A 23,898-nucleotide genomic window follows, 5' to 3' on the forward strand; every position below is an offset into this window, starting at 1 on the left:
GCTTGATGCCAGAGGGTTGTACGGTCTGCCAAACGCATCACCTGGAGGGCACACTGCCTGCCCTCCAGGACACCTACATCACCCAATGTCACAGGAAGGCCAAAAAGATCAGGGATAGCAACCACCAGAGCTATGGACTGTTATTCCCCTTATCAACCAGAAGGCGAGGACAGTACAGGTGCATCAATGCTGGGACCGAGAGACTGAAAAACAGCTTCTGTCTCAAGGCCATCAGACTGTTAAATAGCCATCACTAGCCAGGTCACAGCCGGCTACTCAACCCCGCACCTTAGAGGTTGCTGCTCTATATACATAGACATGGAATCACTGGCCACTTTAAATAAGGAACGCTAGTCACAATTTTTACGTACTGCTTTACCCATCTCACATGTATTTACTTTATTCCATTCTACTGTATTTAGTCATTGCTCATCCTAATATTTATATTTCTAGATTTCTTAAGTCCATTATGTAACTTTTAGATTTGAGTAATTGTTGTGAATTGTTAGATACTACTACACTGTTAGAGCTAGGAACACACGCATTTCGCTACACGCGCAATATCATACGCTAAGTATGTGACCAATGTGGTGCGGGCCTCAGATGTTCACTTTATCACATAGTCGGGCAGTAAGGGTTATTAGCTATTGTGGGCGGGTGCGGTACAAAAAACAGCTGAAGCGGATCAGTAATTCGGACACTAGATATTACAGCAGGATTGTACTAGTTAGTCTCTTTTGCTACTACAGAGTGTATTGGTATGTGTGTGGGATTAGACTTGTTATTTTTGGGGTTGGAGGGGAGCTATCAGAAAAGAGAGAGAGAGAGAATGAAAGAGAGAGAGAGTCATCTGAGGGAGTCATCTGATCTATGACGTGCTGTGTGATGTGCCCTCTGTTACCCTCCCCGCCTCCTCGATCACCTGTGTTTATCATCCAGTATATTTCTGGCCGCTCTGTGTAGGAGTAGACAATATCTAAAATGAAACTGTGGATGCTACGTTTGCAGTTGAACCCATGATTAGGTTATGAAATTGGCTTATCCATCATGTGAGAAGTGTCTTTGATAATATACTGGTCCCAGGCATACTGCAGAGGATAGTTAGCAATCACAAAATTGGAAGGAATCTCCTCTCCGCAGTGACCCAGAAACCATAAACTGAAAATATTAAATCAAATCAGTTTACCCAGAAAGAGGTTTCCTGGATGACAATCTAGTCAGTGTGTATAGTATGTGATATGTGTGTGTGGTAGTGTCAATGACCTAATCTAGCATTGAAAACAGAGCGACACACTCACTGCATTGATGTCTGCAGAGACAAATTATAAAGTCAAACATTCTGAATTAAAAACAAAAACAAAACAAAACAAAACATTGGTGACCATTTACTTGAAGGGAGACTACATAAGAACTTTCATAAGGCATACATTTCTTTTCACCATCTCCTCATTACCAGCACACAATACTCCAGAAGTGCTGCATGGGATTAACTCTCTATTTTCTGCAGCTGATTGCTGAGAATGAACTGCCCTCGGGGTGCACAAATCTCAACTAGGCCCTACCTCGCCAACCCCACCCCCTTGATCTTCCAGGGGGCATCGTTCATTTGCTCCTAAATGAATTCATTAGGTGTAGCCTAGCCTATTTCCGAGGCATATGGCATCTATTTGAAGTACACTGATAAAACAGGCCTACATACAGTACTATGTATTATAATCAGCCTGATACATTTAACAGCAAAACACACTGGTTGTGCCCCAAATGGCACCATATTCCCTTTATGATGCACAACTTTGGTCCAGAGGCGCACAGTGCACTATACAGTATAGAGGGAATAGGGTGGGAAACCGGGAAACATTGAAGTCTTGTTCCTTTCGGGCTGTTTGCTTTCTTAAATTAATGTAATGGTACAAACAGAAGGATAAATTGCCTTTCAGCTCTCCATTTTATCATACATATCTCACAGGGCCTCCACTTCTCTCCAAAGCAGGGTGAAGAAATGACACAGACATGGAAGATAATTAATTCACTTGCTTTGCCTCAAAGATATAAGTTGCTATCAGTGCATAAACCAGGCGACAAGGCTGATGTACATTTGCAGCATTAGAGGCCGTGGTGTTATCACCGGAGCTCAGATAGTGCAGGGGGGGAGAAAAGGGCATGTGTATGCACGTCACGTATGTTTATGTCTGTGTGTCCGTGTGCATGATGTGTTTGTGGGTTAAAGGATTTTCTGTATATAGCAAATGTGCGTGTACAGTACCTATGCCTATTTCTACCACTATTAATGTGAGCGTTGAGGCTGCTGAGGGGAGAACTGCTCATAATAATGTCTGGAATTGAGTGAATGGAATGGTATCAGATGTGTTCGATACCATTCCATTTATTCCATTCCAGCCATTACTATGAGCCCGTTCTCCCCAATTAAGGTGCCATCAGCCGCCTGTGGTGTGCGTGTACCTGAAATGGAGTGAAAAACACCTTTCTACATTATGTTACTGTCAGACTATAATGGCTCAGAGCAAAACTGGGGGAGATTGCTTCTTTTATTCATCCATTTATAATGACAGTCTCTGCCAACAACAATGACTTACGGGTTACTGTACGTCGAACTGGAGCACAACCTCTCTGTCCCTCCTATTTTATACATTGCATTGTTACACATTGCATGCTTTACTGTGAAGAATGAAGCTCCCAACGTTTTGTGTGACACTAGTTACCCAGTCTCTTAGGGACACACGCAGGAGTAATGACAAACATTACCAGATGTCAGAGACAAACAAAAGACTAACAAAACCCCTCCGCAGAAAATAAATGCAAAAAGCCCCTCCACTTTACATCTTGTGTTACTTGGCAGATGTCGAAAGGAAGAGAGAGAAAGTGTCTGTCCAAATGACACTCTATTCCCTACACAGTGCACTACTTTGACTAGAGCCCTATAAGCCTTTGTCAAAAGTAGTACATTCTATATGTGCCATTTGGGACGGAGACAAAATTAACTGGATGTTATACATACTGAAAGCATCTTGGAACAATAGGATGCGTTTAACCTCTACGGGATCGATTTCATGCGATTAGCATGAGGTTGTAAGTAACAAGACATTTCCCCAGGACATAGACATATCTGTTATTGCCAGAAAGCTTATATAAGCTTATTTTTGTTAATCTAACTGCACTGTCCAATTTACTGTAGCTATTACAGTGAAATAATACCATGCTATTGTTTGAGGAGAGTGCACAGTTATGAACTTGAAAAGTTATGTCATGTGTGCTCCCTCTCCATCCTCTAGGTCATCAGGCTACTCGTCTGTCACCATCGTTATGCGCATCAGCGCATTATGACACTCAACTGGACTCCATCTCCTCCTTGATTACCTGCCCTATATATGTCACTCCCTTTGGTTCCTTCTCCAGGCGTCATTGTTTTCTGTTTCCGTTTTCATGTCTGTGCGTTGTGCGTTGTTCGTGTTTCTTGTTTTGTATTATGTTTTGTTTATTGATTAAATCACTCACTCCCTGAACTTGCTTCCCGACTCTCAGCGCACATCGTTACAAGTTATTAATAAACCAATTAGGCACATTTTGGCAGTCTCGATACAAACATTTTAACAGAAATACAATGTTTCATTGGCTCAGTCTAAAACTTTGCACGTACACTGCTTCTATCTAGTGGACAAAATCGAAATATCTAAATTGCAACTGGGCAGGAATAATACAATATAATGAACAACAAAAAACGAGGAAGATAGTCATATATGTAAGACATTTAGGAAGCATTGAAAGGGGGCCAGCAAACTGTGGCAATATATCCTCCAAACACTGGCTTCAAGAGTATTATAACTTTTATACAACGGGTTACCAACATATTCAAATAATAATTCATATATTTTCATATTTTTTATTTTTTATTTTTTATTCATACTATTTCATCCTTTCACAAGATAGGGTCCCGACACAAACCTAGGGTTGCTATCGAAGCCAGCTGGTCGTTGTTCTATCGGTTTTGCCAGAGACGCAACCCAGTCGTTCAGTCTTTTTTTTCTGTATCTATGGACGGGACCCAGTCGTTCCTTCTAAATGTTCCATTGCTGGCTGGAAACGTTCTTATCCCTTGCTTGCTAGCTAGCCAACTACGGCTAATATACAGTCAAGTCAAACAGTACAGCCCGAATAACAACAGTAGATGCATTTGCATTTGTTTAAGAGGTTTTCTTGTGACATTTGTTTGGACACATCCATAACAATTAGCTAATGTGGCACAATTTCATCTGGCATAGAAAATGTGCTCTCTTGTCGGGACACTGTTGTTCAGAGGAACTAGCCAACAACACAGCTAACACAATCACTTCAAACTCAAGCTGGAAAGACTGCAAACTAGCTGGACTTTGTTTCATTTTACCTTTCTTCAATTGACATTTCTTTGTATATATCCTTAAAAATGATGCCAGCTGATTCTTGAATTCGACTGGCTGAGAAACGTTGCCTGCCTGTCTGACTCGTTCCAGCTCTCGACACGCTCGCTACTATGGGACAGCTGAAGATCGAATTTGAATATTGAAACAATGTTGCAAATGTCAAGACAGACAGACAACAAGGTTTATACAAATCTCTGCAGTTGAAAACTAAATGTCAGTCTAAAAGAAATGTGAGATAATGTCTGCTTTTTATAGTGGATATCAAGTTTATAAATTGCCTGGCTGGGCTGATGAGGATTGCACAGTCAAATGGAACAGAGTAAATAGGCATTTTAACGTCATAGGTTTAGCCGGTGGTAACTTGTGGAATCGACACCTGCTGGAAAGCGCTTTTAACCAATCCGCATTCAGGATTAGAACCACCCGTTGTATAATTGTATAGTGGACAATAATAACGATGATGATGATGAAGATGATAAGGACTGGATGAGGAGGAGGAAGAGGAAGGAGCCCTGGTCTGGTATATGCATTAGAATCCTTGGCTCCACACATCATGGGGGCCTGACATTAAGGAGGATGACAAAGAAAGAGTCCATGTGGACTGATGAAGAAGAGGGAAGTGGAAGAGAGCCCTGGTGTCTGGTGTGAGACAAGCATTAGCTGCCAGCCTGTAGCTCTGCACAGCAGGGGGCCTGACATTAACGAGAATGATGACGAAGATGACGAAGAAGGAGCCCAAGTGTCTCTGGTGTCAGACTTGCATTAGCAGCTCTGCACCACAGGGGGCGTGACATTAACACTGCCGGACAAATGTGAAAGAGCCCTGTCTGAGGTGTGACGAGTGTCTCTCACAGGAGATTAACATTTTAGAGTCCCCGCTTCCCTCCTGCCCGCCTCACAACCCCAACGCTCCAGAATCCCACAGGAAAAACAAAAACGTTTCTCCAATGGATAAAAAGCTTTGACCTTTTATCAGCTGCAGGAAATGCATTAGCCGCCTCATAATCCAATTTATAGCACCATGCAAAGGATGGGTCTGCATGGTGGATTTAGAGGGAAAGGAGCAGAGAAAAACACCTTGGTGAAGTAAGTGTTTCTGCCTCTGCAAGTGATGCTCTGTGGGCTCTCTCTCTCTCTCTCTCTCTCTCTCGCTGTGCTTTCTCTGTGTATGTCTCGCTGAAGCTGCAGACGTCTTCGAAAGCTTTCTACCACGAAATCCCACCACATTTCACTTTACACTAGCCCTGTCTCTCTCTTCCTCTCCTCCTCTCTGCATTTCTCAACCCGTCTTTAAAGGGCTTAGAAACTGTGGCTCGTAATAGGAGCAGCAGTCAATCAAATCAGTGCGTTGAAAACTTTAGTCTGACAGCATTGTCAAAAAACCTGTCATTTACCCAGACCCACTAACATGCATATATTATAAGCCTCATGTCTGACTCAGTCTAGCTTTACTGTTAAACTGACCTCCCAATCCAGGCACAATTAAGACCATGGTCCTTTTAAAGATAAGGGATAGAGTTTACACACACACACACAAATACTGTCTTTAAACAGTAAAATTTAAACAAAAAATTTGGAACCATATAATTTCCTGATCTCAGGCCATCTAAAACAAATAGTAGAGTACTTATGGGTCTTGGACGGGAGGCCTGAAACACTGCGTTGTGGTTCACACTGACAAACTCTTGTTGTGTGTCTGCCAAGCTACCCTGTCCAACCCTCTCCAAACTACAGAGTAATTGGTATTATTTTGAGAGTGAGAGTGGGGAGACATCTGGTGATTATCATATGACCTCTGCTGCAGTGTGGATATACAACAGAACAGTGTTACTATGAATAAGGAGAATATAACTAGTTCAGTGTTAGGGGTGCAACAGTATGTCATTGCGCTCTGTATCCAGCATGCTAAATGATTATCAAATGAAAATACTTAATATGGCAATGACCAGTTATGCAGAGAAATATGACCTAATTTCACTCTCTCCAGGTTTACAGGGTCTCTTCCAAGACTGTACCAGAAATGTATGTGTTTGCTTCGTAGACCATGTATTATCAAGGCATCCATTTGTATTCAGTCATCCATGATGGGTTCAAGTCTTGTTCACCCACTGCTGGTTGGTCATATGAAAAAGAGCAAACAGCTGGATAAATATCCTCTGCATGCATCTGTGTTTGAGTGTGTGCTTGCATGTGCACATGCATGCATGTCTATCAGAACATCTGGTAATAATTCACTATATATACAAAAGTAAGTGGACACCCCTTCAAATTAGTGGATATTTCAGCTACACCCATCGCTGACAGGTGTATAAAATCGAGCACACAGTCATGCAATCTCCATAGACAGACAATGTCAGGACAACGGCCTGTACTGAAGAGCTCAGTGACTTTCAAAGTGGCGTTGTCAAGTATGCCACCTTTCCATCAAGAGAATACATCAAATGTCTACCCTGCTAGGGCTGCCCCGGTCAACTGTAAGTGCTGTTATTGTGAAGTGGAAACGTCTAGGAGCAACAACGGCTCAGCCGCGAAGTGGTAGGCCACACAAGCTTACAGAACGTGACCGTTGAGTGCTGAAGCACGTAGCGCGTAAAAATCATCTGTCCTTGGTTGAAACACTCACTACCGAGTTCCAAACTGCCTGTGCTAGCAACATCAGCACAAGAAATGTTCGCCAGGAGCTTCATGAAATGGGTTTACTTGGCCAAGCAGCCGCACACAAGCAAAAGATCACCATGTGCAATGTCAGACGTCGGCTGGAGTGTTGTAAAGCTCTCCACCATTGGACTCTGGAGCAGTGCAAACTCGTTCTCTGGAGTGATGAATCAAGCTTCACCATCTGGCAGTCTGAGGGACGAATCTGTTTATCAAGGTTCGGGCTAGGCCACTTAATTCCAGTGGAAGGAAATCTTAACGTTACATCATACATTGACATTCTAGATTTACATTTACATTTAAGTCATTTAGCAGACGCTCTTATCCAGAGCGACTTACAAATTGGTGCGTTCACCTTAAGACATCCAGTGGAACAGCCACTTTACAATAGTGCATCTAAATCTTTTAAGGGGGGAGGGGGTGAGAAGGATTACTTTATCCTATCCTAGGTATTCCTGAAAGAGGTGGGGTTTCAGGTGTCTCCGGAAGGTGGTGATTGACTCCGCTGTCCTGGCGTCGTGAGGGAGTTTGTTCCACCATTGGGGGGCCAGAGCAGCGAACAGTTTTGACTGGGCTGCGCGGGAACTGTACTTCCTCAGTGGTAGGGAGGCGAGCAGGCCAGAGGTGGATGAACGCAGTGCCCTTGTTTGGGTGTAGGGCCTGATCAGAGCCTGGAGGTACTGAGGTGCCGTTCCCCTCACAGCTCCGTAGGCAAGCACCATGGTCTTGTAGCGGATGCGAGCTTCAACTGAAAGCCAGTGGAGAGAGCGGAGGAGCGGGGTGACGTGAGAGAACTTGGGAAGGTTGAACACCAGACGGGCTGCGGCGTTCTGGATGAGTTGTAGGGGTTTAATGGCACAGGCAGGGAGCCCAGCCAACAGCGAGTTGCAGTAATCCAGACGGGAGATGACAAGTGCCTGGATTAGGACCTGCGCTGCTTCCTGTGTGAGGCAGGGTCGTACTCTGCGGATGTTGTAGAGCATGAACCTACAAGAACGGGCCACCGCCTTGATGTTAGTTGAGAACGACAGGGTGTTGTCCAGGATCACGCCAAGGTTCTTAGCGCTCTGGGAGGAGGACACAATGGAGTTGTCAACCGTGATGGCGAGATCATGGAACGGGCAGTCCTTCCCGGGAGGAAGAGCAGCTCCGTCTTGCCGAGGTTCAGCTTGAGGTGGTGATCCGTCATCCACACTGATATGTCTGCCAGACATGCAGAGATGCGATTCGCCACCTGGTCATCAGAAGGGGGAAAGGAGAAGATGAATTGTGTGTCGTCTGCATAGCAATGATAGGAGAGACCATGTGAGGTTATGACAGAGCCAAGTGACTTGGTGTATAGCGAGAATAGGAGAGGGCCTAGAACAGAGCCCTGGGGCACGCCAGTGGTGAGAGCGCGTGGTGAGGAGACAGATTCTCGCCACGCCACCTGGTAGGAGCGACCTGTCAGGTAGGACGCAATCCAAGCGTGGGCCGCGCTGGAGATGCCCAACTCGGAGAGGGTGGAGAGGAGGATCTGATGGTTCACAGTATCGAAGGCAGCCGATAGGTCTAGAAGGATGAGAGCAGAGGAGAGAGAGTTAGCTTTAGCAGTGCGGAGGGCCTCCGTGATACAGAGAAGAGCAGTCTCAGTTGAATGACTAGTCTTGAAACCTGACTGATTTGGATCAAGAAGGTCATTCTGAGAGAGATAGCGGGAGAGCTGGCCAAGGACGGCACGTTCAAGAGTTTTGGAGAGAAAAGAAAGAAGGGATACTGGTCTGTAGTTGTTGACATCGGAGGGATCGAGTGTAGGTTTTTTCAGAAGGGGTGCAACTCTCGCTCTCTTGAAGACAGAAGGGACGTAGCCAGCGGTCAGGGATGAGTTGATGAGCGAGGTGAGGTAAGGGAGAAGGTCTCCGGAAATATGATTCTATATATATAAAATATATATAAAATAGATGATTCTGTGCTTCCAAATTTGTGGAACAGTTTGGGGAAAGGCCCTTTCCTGCTTCAGCATGACAATGCCCCCGTGCACAAAGCGAGGTCCATGCAGAAATGGTTTGTCCAGATCAGTGTGGAAGAACTTGACTGGCCTGCACAGAGCCATGACCTAAACCCCATCGAACACCTTTGGGATGAATTTGAACGCCGACTGCAAGCCAGGCCTATTCGCCCAACATCAGTGCCTGACCTCACTAATGCTCTTGTGACTGAATGGAAACAAGTCCCCGCAGCAATGTTCCAACATCTAGTGGAAAGCATTCCCAGAACAATGGAGGCTGTTATAACAGGCTGTTATAACAGGGACCAACTCTAATATCAATGATTTTTTTTATGAGATGTTCGACTAGCAGGTGCCAACATACATTTGATCATGTAGTGTATCTATTTTTTTTTTAATATCAAAGCTTTTTATTTATTCATGCCCTCAACATTAAATTTGGAACACGGTGTCTCTTTGATCTAAGCGTAACACTTTATATTAAGGTCCCTTAATAAACCAAATTTTTCATCCAGTATGTCTCTGCATGGTATCCATGTCTCTGCACAAATGGTATCCATGAGTTCATCTGACTCAAGTACATAAAGGGCTTCATTACTTATACCTAAGTAGATGATTAATGTAGACTGTAGCACTATTTATACTTTATAAACGTTCGTAAATGACTTGTTACTCCCCAAAAGCTGGCCACTTTAGTAAATAGTAAATGATGCTAAGATGTCTAAAAATAGGGAGGCGGGGAATACGTATGATAGGCACTGTATATATGATATATGATTCTGACAAGACATGACTTCACACCAATGTCCCTAGTTGAGGTCCTTGGTTGCGGTCGAAGCTAACTTAGCTGTCCTGTTGTAACTTTACTGGTAGCTGGCGTGTACATAGCTACTGTAGCCACTGTAACATGTTGTGGCTAGCAATGTTACAGGGATAGCTACACGTATCTAAACTTGCCATGATGGGACAGGCTAGATGATGCTAAAGCTACCCATTGGAATGGGCTGCATTGGCATATGCTAGCCTAGCATGCTGACGAAAAGGCAGTTTAATGAAAAATTAGCAGTGTTTCAATCTTCTCGATTTCACAGCTGGGTAATGGGATAGTTAGGAGTACAGCAACACCACCTATCCCTCAATTGAGGGAGTGAAAACATATTGGCATAGGACCGTTCCATCTTGAACTTTGGGCTAACTAAGCACAGTAACATAATAAAACTTAAAATATGATATTCTGTTTTTTTTTAATACATTTTCTTCATATCATAATGTTTCTTAAGACCTGCCTAAATGAAAAAAATATATATTCATTTGACTGTTAAAATGTACACGCGCAAAGGGTATCTATTTGTATTCGTCGAGGACCGGCTATTCTAGTGTTGAATGGAAATATACCACATACAGTATGCTTTTGGTTTAAGTGCAAGTTGTAATTCATCAGGCCTTTGTTAATTAATGGCTGCAGTTATGAAGCTTATGAAATATTTAACTGAAATTCTATCAAGTATTTATACCATTGGCAGATGATGTTTAACATATGCTACAGCAATTGTGTCATTTAGGTCATGTACACAGTCATACAGTGCGTGGTATAGAAAAGTACAATCTTAGGTTAGTACATGGGGAGCTTTATCTCTGCAGATGATGTGTCTATCTGCTCAAAATCAATGGTGGTATCCGTAACTTGTCATTATGTCTCCAGAAAAAAATTGATTCAAATAAAGGTCCTATCTATCAAATTACTATAGGCAGAATTAGGTGGTTTTGGCTAAGGTCAAAACTACCCCAAGGGAAAATGTCCACAACAGAAGTGTGCAACTGTATCCAAACTAAAGTTAAATGCCTAGTCACCCTTGTTATTCATTCTGAAATGTGACTGACAGCACAGAAGCAGTTCCTCTCCCTGGACAAACCGTATCCACTTCCTGACATGTGACCTTCAAACAGGATCAGTTCAGTCTCCCTGGTATGTCTTCAAAGACGTCAATATTATCTTGGTTAAATTCTGCGAGGCAAAACTCAGCAGAGGGGAATGTTTTTCTAACCTGTATTGGAAATTGCAACTCAAAACTTATTTCAAACTATTTTTCCCACTTTGTATTAAAATATAACAGTGAAATCCATTTTGAATTTGTATTTGTGTCTATGAAAGTTCCATTGACTTTAATTTGGAAATGGAAATGACTGTTTATGTTTGTTTTGGCATGGAAAATAATGGCCATATTCAATCTGAATGGATTTCAAGCTGCATTGCTGGAGTCTATTAAAACCTGAGCCTTTGAGCTGAGTAAAAATGAAATATATTATTAATCTGGCAGGCACCCAGACAAATATTACAGACATTTCACTGAGGATGGCAAAGACAAGCTATGCAAAAAACAAAAACTCCATGTTTAAAACTTTTTAGGGCTAGGCATCGACAACTTCCGGTAAAATTGGAGGGCTCTCAATTCAAATAAATAATCATAAAAATTATGGTTATTAAACATTTAGGTACATACAAGTGTCTTATATCGGTTATAAGCTTAAAGTTTTGTTCATCTAACTGCACTGTCTGATTTACAATAGGCTTTACAGCAAAAGTATGCCATGCAATTGTTTGAGCACGGCACTACACATCAAAATATTTTTCAACCAGCACAGGCTTCATAAAATCACAAATAGTGATTAAATATTCACTTACTTTTTGAAAATCTCCCTCTGATTTGCAATCCAAAGGGTCCCAGCTACAACATACATGGTCGTTTTGTTAGATATATACCAAAACATTAGTTTAGATGGCGCCATCGATTTGAGTAATTCACTTGTTCAACATGCAGAGAAAGGAATCCAAATGCTACCTCTAAACATGTTAAAATAAGTCAAAATATGTTTCTATTAAATCCTCAGGTACCCTAAAATGTAATTACACTATAATATTTCATACGGAAAGAAGTATGTTCAGTAGAAAAGCAAACTAAACAGGTGCGTGCGCACAGACTGATTTCCGAGTCCCAGTACCAAAACTCAAAAATCTTCCTCGTTTGGGAAGAAACAAAGACTGTTGACATCTAGTGGAAGCTATAGGTATTGCAATCTGGGAGCTGGAATTGCATATGACCCATAGCTTTCCATTGTAAGAGCATGGACTCTCCAAAATATTTTTTTTCCAGTTGGTTTTACTTTGGATCTTCTCCTACCATATCAATTGTGTTATAGTCTCATACAATATTTTAACATTTCTACAAATCTCAAAGTGTTTTCTATCCAATGGTACCAATTATATGCATATCCTGGCTTCTGAGCCTGAGTAACAGGCAGTTTACTTTGGGTATGTCAGTCAAAGTGGAGGAAAATAGACCCTAGCCTGAAGAAGTGGTATTTATTTTTACTTACTTATTTAGCAATAATTCCAACTCAGACACCCAGTCTCCATAGTGTAAATAATGTATGTTTCAGATTTAATCTCATAATAATAAAATAAGCCTATATGCAGGTGGTTTCCTTTATTAAACATAACCCTGTGAAACAAGAGGCCCCAAATAAGAGGTCAACTTAATAAGAAAGTCTTAACTCCAGAGAAATCTACCGTCTTGCTAGCAAACACATGTGCTAATGTATTCATGCTCTTATCCAAGACACACACACACACACACACACACACACACACACACACACACACAGTACTTCCAAGCAGCGAAGTCAAGATTTGGAAAAAGTCTGAGTAATAACAAGCAGCTATTTAGCTAATGTACTGGAGAAAATTATTTTCAGAATCGTATATGAGAGAGAGAGAGAGAGAGAGAGAGAGAGAGAGAGAGAGGTAATCTGAAGAACTCATGTGTCAAGAATTTTACAAACTCTTGTTTTGTCTGACTGAGAATTTGCAATAAGCTAAAACTATATAAATATTTCTATAAATAGATCTAATTGTCTGTAGGGCGAAGGGATTGGGATCATCACCAGGAGAAACTCAAGCAGTCTGGCAATTACACATCATCACAGGAAGATGAGACAATATTCAGCAATGGCAGTTTGATCCAAAAATGTCATATTGTATTGTCTAAGCCAACGCCTTTCAGTGAATACCATCATCAAGAAACAAGAAACAAGTATCAGTGACCATGTCTTAACAATTTATTGAGACAAAACAACTATGAGGTTCATACATGTAGATTGGTTTTCCAGCCAACCATAAGTCTTATCAAAAGGTCCTAGTCAGTCTCAGTGCTGTTTCACTTGCCACTATGAGACAACACTATCCTCAGGAAACATACGCTACAGTCTACCCACACCGACCTTCACTTCAGACAAATGGACTGATGGCCTTTCCTAAGACCAGGAAGTTTTGGCACATGGATTTAGCCGGGTATTGGATGGGTGGATAACCTTGTCGTATCTACTGGGCTGTCATAATATGGCAGCAGGGAATAGTTTCTCAGTGGTAGTCTATACACAGACTCATGCACACACACGCTCACGCGCTCACACACACACACACACACACACACACACACACACACACACACACACACACACACACACACACACACACACATGTCTCTTGTGATGGATGCGGTTCACAGCAACACATGAAAACTGCGTCAGAGTTTAGAACGACCATTCCCCCTCTTTTGTTCCATGCTGGCTGAAGACCTAGCTAGTCAATAACTAGCTAACACCAGAAACAGATGAAAGGGAGGACATATAAGTATCTTTGCCATGGATAAATAGTGTAAACCTTTAATTATATTTGCTGACACCCAACAGTCAGGTTTTGCCACCAGTAGAGTAGCTATCTAGCTATGTACAGTAACAATGAGAAGCTTGAACACACCTACTCATTCAAGGGTTTCTCGTTATTTTTAGACATCCTAACTATGAAATAATAACCTGGAATGCATATCAATTAACCGGTGTGCCTTGTTAAAATTGCATTTCTGGAATTTATTTTCTTCTTAATGTGTTTGAGCCAATCAATTGTGTGGTGACAAGGTAGGGGTGGTATACAGAAGATAGCCCTATTTGGTAAAAGACCAATTCCATATTATGTCCAGAACAGCTCAAATAAGCAAAGAGAAATGACAGTCCATCATTGCTTTAAGACATAAAGGTCAGTCAATCTTGAAAATGTTCCAAACTTTGAAAGTTTCTTCAAGTGCAGTCGCAAAAACCATCAAGCGCTATGATGAAACTGGCTCTGATGAGGACCACCACAGGAAAGGAAGACCCAGAGTTACTTCTGCTGAAGAGGAAAAGTTCGTTAGAGTTAACTGCACCTCAGATTGCAGCCCAAATAAATTCGTCACAGAGTTCAAGTAACAGACACATCTTAACATCAACTGTTCAGAGGAGACTGCATGAATCATGCCTTCATGGTCGAATTGCTGCAAAGAAACCACTACTAAAAGACACCAATAAGAAGAAGAGACTGGCTTGGGCCAAGAAACACGAGCATTGGACATTAGACCGGTGGACAGTTTTGGTTCTAACCGCTGTGTCTGTGTGAGACACAGAGTAGGTGAACGTATGATCTCTGCATGCGTGCTTCCCACCATGAAGCATGGAGGAGGAGGTGTGATGATACTGTCTGTGATTTATTTAGAATTCACTTAACCAGCATTCTGCATACGCCATCCCATCTGGTTTGCTCTTAGTGGGACTATAACTTGTTTTTCAACAGGACAATGACCCAACACATCTCTAGGCTGTGTAAGGGCTATTTGACCAAGAAGGAGAGTGATGGAGTGCTGCATCAGATGACATGGCCTCCACAATCACGCAACCTTACCTAATTGAGATAGTTTGGGATGAGTTGGACCACAGAGTAAAGGAAAAGCAGCCAACAAGTGCTCAGCATATGTGGGAACTCCTTCAACTGTTGGAAAAGCATTCCAGGTGAGCTTGTTGAGAGAATTCTAAGAGTGTGCAAAGCTGTCATCAAGGAAAATGGTGGTTACTTTGAAGAATCAAACATGTAAAACCTATTTTGATTTGTTTAACCCTTTTTTGTAACAACATGATTCCATATGTGTTATTTCATAGTTTTGAAAGCTTCACTATTATTGAACAATGTAAAAATAGTACAAATAAAGTTAAACCCTTGAATGAGTAGGTGTGTCCAAATGGCTTATGACTGGTACTGTATATAAACCTGTATATAAACCACTCCCCTCCAAAAACACGCCTTCTCCGATGATGGTTACGTGGCAGTACTTATTTAAATTAGGTAAGAGAATATCATGCTACCGTTGGTGTATTAAAATTAGGGTTAGGGTCACCCTATCGCTTTAATAATCCCGCCTCCTGAATCCAAGTGTTTGACATGGGGGACGGGACCAGTAAGTTTATGATCAAACTTCACCAATGTAGAAGCAACAGTAATTTTTCATACTTTTGTCATCAAATTTTCATCTGGTTTCATCCAAATATCATCCAATTTCATGAAAAACATCATTTTGAAAACATTAAATGAACCGCTATTCGTTTGGGGTGGAGATTTTTTTTAAAGTGTGGCGAAGGTGTCTCTACAGATACGCCATATTCTGATCTTGACTTATCTTCCCTCATAATTTCACAACCTTTACCTGCAATGAAATGATGAATAAGGTCAAACAACCTGTCGGTTTCAAGGGGAACAACATCTACGTTTTAGAACTTTTGTTCCCTTGCTTTGCCATGAAGTACTTTATGACAAATTTGTGACAAATATTTTTCTTCCTTCCTGTTCTTGTTTTGGGAAACTAAAGCAATTCCAATTATAAGCTCATGAGGAACTGGAACAATTAGGAACTGAAACAGTATTTTTGCCAAACAAAAACATCTGAACATTGGGTGTTTTAACAGATCATCGGCAATGTATTAGTAATACAATGGCTGTGTCCCAAATAGCACCCTATTTCCTATATAGTGCAAAACAACAAAAATCAAGAGTCAAAAATGTGTTTTTTGTTAGTTTATTTGCCTTTTTTGAAATTATTTTAAAACTTATTTTGTACACAATGTTACCGATCCGTCTCTTATGACTGCAAATAACTTCTGGACATTAGGACTGCGATTACTCACCACGGACTGACAGAATCCTTTTTTCCCTTTAAAACCAGTTAAGACTAGGGCTGAATTACTGCCCCCTTTGGAGGAAGTGCGTGCCCATAGTAAACTGAAAATATTTTTTCCCAAAATTGCTAATATATGCATATAATAATAATTATTGAATAGAAAACACTCTAAAGTTTCTAAAACCGTTTAAATTATGTCTGTATGTAAAGCAGAACTCTCAGGGCAGCCATTCTCCCAAACTCTCTGTTGGCAACAGAAAAGTTGGGTCAACTTTGACGTCATCGCCCCCACCCTTCCCAAGCAGCTACGGATCTGGGAACAGTTTGTATGCGTTCAGCGCGATGCCTGCTTTCAAATGGCGCGTTCATTGTGAGAATCTCGCGCGCCCTTGTCCTTTGGCTAAAACGTTCGGGTCACTCAAAAATACATGCACTCTATTGCGCGCGGCCGATTTGGGGCACCTTCTTTTCCAAGAAACACCAATTAATGTCGGTTTGTCTGTTCGCGCTGCTCTTTGTTTTACACGTTAAAAACATCATAAAGCTCGATTCTGCACTTAGTTTGACCAGTTTAGTCGACATATAATATGTAATTTTGAAGTTTTGATGCGCAAGAGTGCGGAACCAGAAGTCATTTTGGGTGCATTTCAGCTGAAGCTGTTAGCATATGCTAATACAAAGACACACAACTTGAAACCAAACGATGTATTGGGTAAGTATGACTCCTTCTACGTCTTCTGATCGAAGAACATCAAAGGTAAGGGAATATTTATGTGGTTTTTTGGGGTTTCTGTGGACTCCAAACGTAGAGGAGACATACTGCTAATATTTGAGCGCCGTCTCATAGTATAGCCTAGTGAACGAATTCTGTAACGTTAAAAATAAATGTAACACAGCGGTTGTATTAAGAAGAAGTGTATCTTTGTAACTATATGTAGAACATGTATATTTAGTCATGTTTATTGCTTGTTATCTGACGTTATCTGTCGGAGCTATCATCATTTCTCCAGACATTTGAGTAGCATTTTTTGAAATGTCGTCATTGTAAACAGAGATTTATGGATATAAATGGCATATTATTGAAAAAAACATAAATGTACTGTGTAACATGTCATATTACTGTCATCTGATGAAGATTTTCAAAAGGTTAGTGAATTATTTATTTTTTAATCCTACTTTTAAATTGTATATTTTCTGGGACAAAATGGCTGCCTCTTGTCTTTTGTTTCGGGTTGGTGATCTAATATAAATATGTGCTATGTTTTCGCCGTAAAACATTTTAGAAATCTGACTTGCTGGGTAGATGAACAAGGTGTTTATCTTTCATTTGAGCTATTGGACTTGTTAATGTGTGGAGGTTAAATATTTCTAAGAATATTTTTTGGCATTTTGCGTTATGGTAATGAGCTGAGCCGTAGTCACGATCCCGGATCTGGGATGGGTAGCATCAAGAGGTCTGACGAGTCCAATGCGAACAATATACTGCTTTCTCGGGAACAGGCCCATTGTAAAATAAAATCGATGACCAACGTGCAAGAATAAACTACCTAAGGGGATGTTCAAAACTGTAATATCTAATGCTTCACAGAGTCGTGGTTGAACGACGAAACTATCAACATACAGCTGGCTGGTGGTACGCTGTACCGGCAGGATAGAACAGCAGCATCTGGTAAGACAAGGGACTATGTGTTTTTGTAAATAACAGCTGGTGCATGATATCTAAGGAAGTCTTGAGCTATTGTTCGCCTGAGGTAGAGTATCTGATAAGCTGTAGACCCCACCATCTACCTAGAGAGTTTTCATCTGTATTTTTCGTAGCTGTTTTACATACCACCACAGTCAGAGGCTGGCACTAAGGCAGCATTGAATGAGCTGTATTCCGCCATAAGCAAACAAGAAAACGCTCACCCAGAGGTGGTGCTCCAAGTTGTCGGGGACTTTAATGCAGGGAAACTTAAAAGACGTTTTACTAAATTTCTATCAGCATGTTAAATGTGCACCCAGAGGGAAAAAAATACTCAGGACCACCTTTACTCCACACACAGTGACGCATACAAATCTCTCCCTCGCCCTCTATTTGGAAAATCTGACCATAATTCTATCCTCCTGATTCTTGCTTACAATCAAACATATAATCAGGAACCATCAGTGACTAGATCAATAAAAAAGTGGTCAGATGAAGCAGATGCTAAGCTACTGCACTGTTTTGCTAGTACAGACTGGAATATGTTCCAGGATTCCTCCGATGGCATTAAGGAGTACGCACATCAGTCACTGGCCTCATCAATAAGTGCATCGATGACATCGTCCCCAAAGTGGCCGTACGCATGCACATACATACCCCTACCAGAAGCCATGGATTACAGGCAACATCTGCACTGAACTAAAGTCTAGAGCAGCCACTTTCAAAGAGCGGGACTCTAACCTAGAAGCTTATAAGAAATCCAGCTATGCCCTCCAACGAACCATCAAACCATCAATATAGGTCTAAGATCGAATCTGACACTGACAACACTAACGCTCGTCGGATGTGACAGGGCTTGCAAACCGTTACAGACTACAAAGGGAAGAAGACTGTGCGATCACACTCTGCAGCCGATGTGAAGAAGACCTTTTAAACAGGTCAACATTCACAAGGCCGCAGGGCCAGATGGATTACCAGGACATGTACGGCGAGCATGCTCTGACAAACTGGCAGGTGTCTTCACTGACATGTTTAACCTCTCCCTTTCTGAGTCTGTAATACCAACATGTTTCAAGCAGACCACCATAGTGCCTGTGCCCAAGAACACTAATGTAACCTGCCTAAATGTCTACCGACCCGTAGCACTCACATCTGTAGCCATGAAGTGCTATGAAAGGCTGATCATGGCTCACATCAGCACCATTATCCCAGAAACCCTAGACCCACTCAATTTGCATACCGCTCAAACAGATCCACAGAATGCAATCTCTATTGCACTCCACACTGCCCTTTTCCACCTAGACAAAAGTAACACCTACGTGAGAATGCTATTCATTGACTACAGCTCAGTGTTCAACACCATAGTGCCCTCAAAGCTCATCAATAAGCGAAGGACCCTGGGATTAAACACCTCCCTCTGAAACTGGATCCTGAACTTCCTCACGGGCCGCCCCCAGGTGGTAAGAGTAGGTAACAACACATCCGCCATACTGACCTTCAACACAGGGGCCCTTCAAGGGTGCGTGCTCAGTCCCCTCCTGCACTCACAGTTCACTCATGACTGCACGGCCAGGCACAACTCCAACACCATCATTAAGTTTGCCAATGACACAACAGTGGTAGGCCTGATCACCGACAATGACGAGACAGCCTATAGGCAGGAGGTCAGAGACCAGGCCTCAGATTCTCAAAAGGTTCTACAGCTGCACCATCGACCGCATCCTGACTGGTTGCATCACTGCCTGGAATCGCAACTGCTCGACCTCCGACCGCAAGGGTAGTGCGAACAGCCCAGTACATCACTACCAGGCGGTGTCAGAGGAAGACCCTAGAAATTGTCAAAGACTCCAGCCTCCTAGTCATAGACTGTTCTCTCTGCTACAGCACGGCAAGTGGTACCTGTGCGCCAAGTCTAGGTCCAAGACGCTTCTAAACAGCTTCTACCCCCAAGCCATAAGACTCCTGAACACCGAATCAAACAGCTACCCAGACGATTTGCATTGCCCCCCTCTTTTACACCGCTGCTACTCTCTGTTGTTATCATCTATGCATAGTCACTTTAATAACTCTACCTACATGTACCTATTACCTCAACTAACCGGTGCCCCCGCACATTGACTCTGTACCGGTACCCACCTGTATTTCGTCTTGCTATTGTTATTTTACTAATACTCTAATTACTTGTTACTTTTATTTATTTTTGTTGTCCATATTTTTTTTACTGCATTATTGGTTAGGGGCTCGTAAGTAAGCTTTTCACCTGTTGTATTCAGCGCATGTTACTAATACAATTTGTTTTGATTTGATTTGAAAACTACTAAGCCCCCAAAAAGATGCAAGCAAAGCAAAATCATCAGAATAGCTCTTCAGAATACCAATGCCTTCCTCACAGTAATATGAATAGCAAAGAACTGTAATAATACCAAGCTAGACTTGTCGTCACATCATATTCCTGTTGACTACTGGGTTTGTAGATGACTTTCTCCCTCTGGCCAGGGAAACTTTACTGACAATGATGTGGCGTGTGTCTATATGTATGTGTACTGTATGTGTGTGTGTATTAGGGTGTGTGTTGCCAGTGATGCGGCGTGCCTCTAGACAATGTGTGTGGAAGAAGGGCAAGATAAGACATGATCCGGGATAATAAAAGAGAGTGTCGTCCTGATATTACATTTTCACACCCTGAGAACAGAATTATTGATGGTTTTGCCCCCGCTGTAGAATCTACAACCTGCCTGGGTTTCGCAGTGCCTTTGCTATAACTTACTGTCGTATTAATTTTCAGCATGGTATGTGTGACATGCGTGACAAATAAAAAGAAACAGATAAAAGACAAATCTTTTATAAATTAGGTTTAAATGAACACCGGTAGGTAGCGAGGCAGTGGTTGTGTGTGTCTGGATATGTGCTGTGTGAATGGAGGATGATGGTGTTGAAGCTGATGTTGTTGTTGATAGTGTTGTTGGTTTTGGGTGGTGGTGTTGTTGTAGGGTATTGAGGTGATGTGTTGTTGCTGCTGTTGATTTTGCTGCTGGTTTAGTTTGGTGGTTGTTTCGGCTGTTGGTGATTGGTGGTGGTGCCCCGTACCTGTCAGCCAATTGAGGGGCATCCATTGCGGGTCTTGTTGACTTGGGCGTAGAGGGCCTTAAGGTTGGGCTGGCCTGGACCACTGTCCTGGGGGTGCTGGGGCCCTTGAGGCCTTTGTTGGGGGCCCTGACAGCTGTGAATGGATGACCCATCCAGGATGCCTGCGTAGGGGTGTTCCTTGTCCTCGTGTTGGTCAATTTCTTCAACAGATGATCAGGTCTATATAATTATCAAATATATATATTGGTAGTAGAAAGTAAACAGACTCTTTATTTAAGTATTAAGATTCTCCTTTAGTAATTCAATTTTAGGCAGAAGTTGGTACAGAGTACAGTATATGATAGCTCTTCCCAGGTTCTGAAAGGTGTCTAAGACATCCTGCAACTTATATAGCCTCCCCATTGACATTTCACAACAGATAAGTCTAAGCATCTTCTGCCAGGTGGCGGAATTCTTAGAACCTCAGGCAGTCACAGTGGGACCCAGACAGGAGGAGTATGAGCGTAGGCGGTTTCCGCCTTCTGATAGTGTCTGCAGGGCATATCACTCAAAACAGGTGTTAACACACACACAGGGGTCTCCTGGGAGGAGACCTTACAGTTTAACATAAGACAATTTATGAGGCCTTGGTTTGACCCCATCACTCGTTGGAGCTGAAGGTGCGGTTGAGGTTGGATCTCAGCGTACTCCCTCTCTCCCTCGCCACCGATGCCTGATGTTCACGGAACTCGCTAGTCTCCGCCTGGATCCTGGAGACAGGACGGAGTGTGGAAGGGGGAGTGTGGGAGGGAGATGGAGAAACAGAGGAAAAGGTCAACAGTCCTATAATTCAATATTTCATACTATTATTTAGGGAATAAAACTCATGAAAGCCATCGTGAGGATAACTGAAAAGGGGGATTGGTTTTGAAATAGTATATTTGAGGGGTTGGTATTGGCGGGTGGAAGCAGGGAAAGGTTAGGAAGCTTCAAGCTGAGGCTTCTAGGGTTGTGTTCTAAATGATACCCCATTCCGTATATGGTGCACAACTTTTGACCAGTGACCTACAGTATGGGGCCTGTTCAAAAGTAATACACCATCTTATTGGGGCACTACAGTATACTAAAATGAACTAATAGTATTTGGAATATGCTCATCTTTTATTTGGCCATTCCTCATATTTCTATCTTGTTTTTCTTTGACGCAGAAATATAGAAAATAAGTCCAATGGCGTACACCATGCAGAGATATCCAGATGTGTGGCCAGTGGAATGCTGGGATTAAAAATAATCATAGTATTCTAATTTGTAGAGCGCATTTCCCACATTTTCCCAAATGTAAACGTATTCCCAATATAGTCTAGGGTGTCGAATCAAAAATGCATCTTTTGACCAATTGGTAAAATAATATTTTAATTGTGTAAATAATCCTCTAAGAAAACCAATGGTCCATACTTCATGTCTCTATCATAATCGGTTCAAAACTAATTTGAGTATGTTTGTTGAGCTTTCAACACTGAAACATTCTTGGTGATGGTTGATTGCTTAATTTTTGCAAATCTTATAACATTTTTGTTTGAAAGAATCTGCATTGTCTCTTCCTACAGAAAATCTCGGACAATTTGGTGACAAGGATGGGGTGCTAACTCTGCTTGCTGATTGCTCCCGGGGAGACCGGTGTTAACTGTGCGCAGGGGCTGCGTTAGATGTGGCAGGTAGCCCCACACTCTGACTAAGGGGAGCAGAAAGGGACCCGCCTCGGACCTGGCAGGGAGCGTCAGTGACTGGACACGTCATTCCGGACAGACAAAATAGGGTGAGGCTGATTTTATTTTAATAAAACATCATAGAAAATCCTGTTCTGTGAACAAGCTGTGCATATTTGGTATTTTTTGGGAGCAAAAGACACGCCTAGTTAGAAAATGTATTGTAGCAGAGTTATTTCTGAATAGGGGGAGTCCCAGAATCTTTAATTACGAAATATTATAGTAAAACAGAGATATTTTTAATTAATGAAGTACTTTAATTAAAGAAGTATGAATTTGTCAATGAACTGGAAAAACAGTTGGTTACAATTGGGAAACCGGCTATAAGTTTAAACGCTAAATCAAAATTTGCATAGGAATTACCATCTGGGTACAACATTTTAATTTACATAGAGTAATTCAAAAATATTTCGTTGGATAAGAAATTACTCTTTTTAAATTATAAGAAAGGAAGACGTTGCTAACCAAATAGGGTTTGTTTTGTGTGTTGTTTTTGTTTCCTGAGTGTGTGTGTATTGACGAGAGTTTGTTTGTTTTTGTTTCCTGAGTGTGTGTGTATTGACGAGAGATTCATATTATGGGCAGACGATGCACCATATTTTGGTAATATGTGTTGTCAACAACAGTTATATTTGAAGCGTGAGACTATTATAAGACTTTGGTCTCAAATACAGTATTCTCCAGTAGTAAATTGGCAAAGCTTCAGTATTGGTTATAATTCAAGGTATCAGGTGCTGTGCCCACTTTTAAAGGTACGAATACCATAATTACTCTCCGGGGAAGTGGGTAATCACTACCTTGGAAATTGTTAAAATTGATATATATTAAAACCGTAAGTGAGGAAATCTAAACTCTGGACACCATTGAAAGAGGTGCAGAAATAACCATAATTTAAGAGGAACTATAGCAAAGCCGTAGAGTCACAAAAAGAAGCGCAAGCGCATTCTACTAATTCGGCTCAAAAAATTGAATGGATAAAATTGGGCAGTCCTTCCCTGCTGATGCTGTTGTGAATTGACACAATGACATGAAAGAAAAAAAGGTTTTGCATTTCTGTTGATAGAATGCTAACATCAAACCGCTCAATACATCAGCGGTTTGATGTTAGCATTCTATCAACAGAAATGCAAAACCTATACAATCAAGATTAGTAGATGTACTCAGCAAAACCGCACTAACCATACTATTTGTGAGTAAATTGAGTATAGTGTATAGTGTAGTATGCTTATTGGTGTTAATGCAACCGCTCTGTCAGATTTCAAAAAAGCTTTACCGAAAAAGCACACCA

This window comes from Oncorhynchus nerka, linkage group LG6 (genome assembly GCF_034236695.1).
Source record: "Oncorhynchus nerka isolate Pitt River linkage group LG6, Oner_Uvic_2.0, whole genome shotgun sequence".
Lineage (NCBI taxonomy): Eukaryota > Metazoa > Chordata > Actinopteri > Salmoniformes > Salmonidae > Oncorhynchus > Oncorhynchus nerka.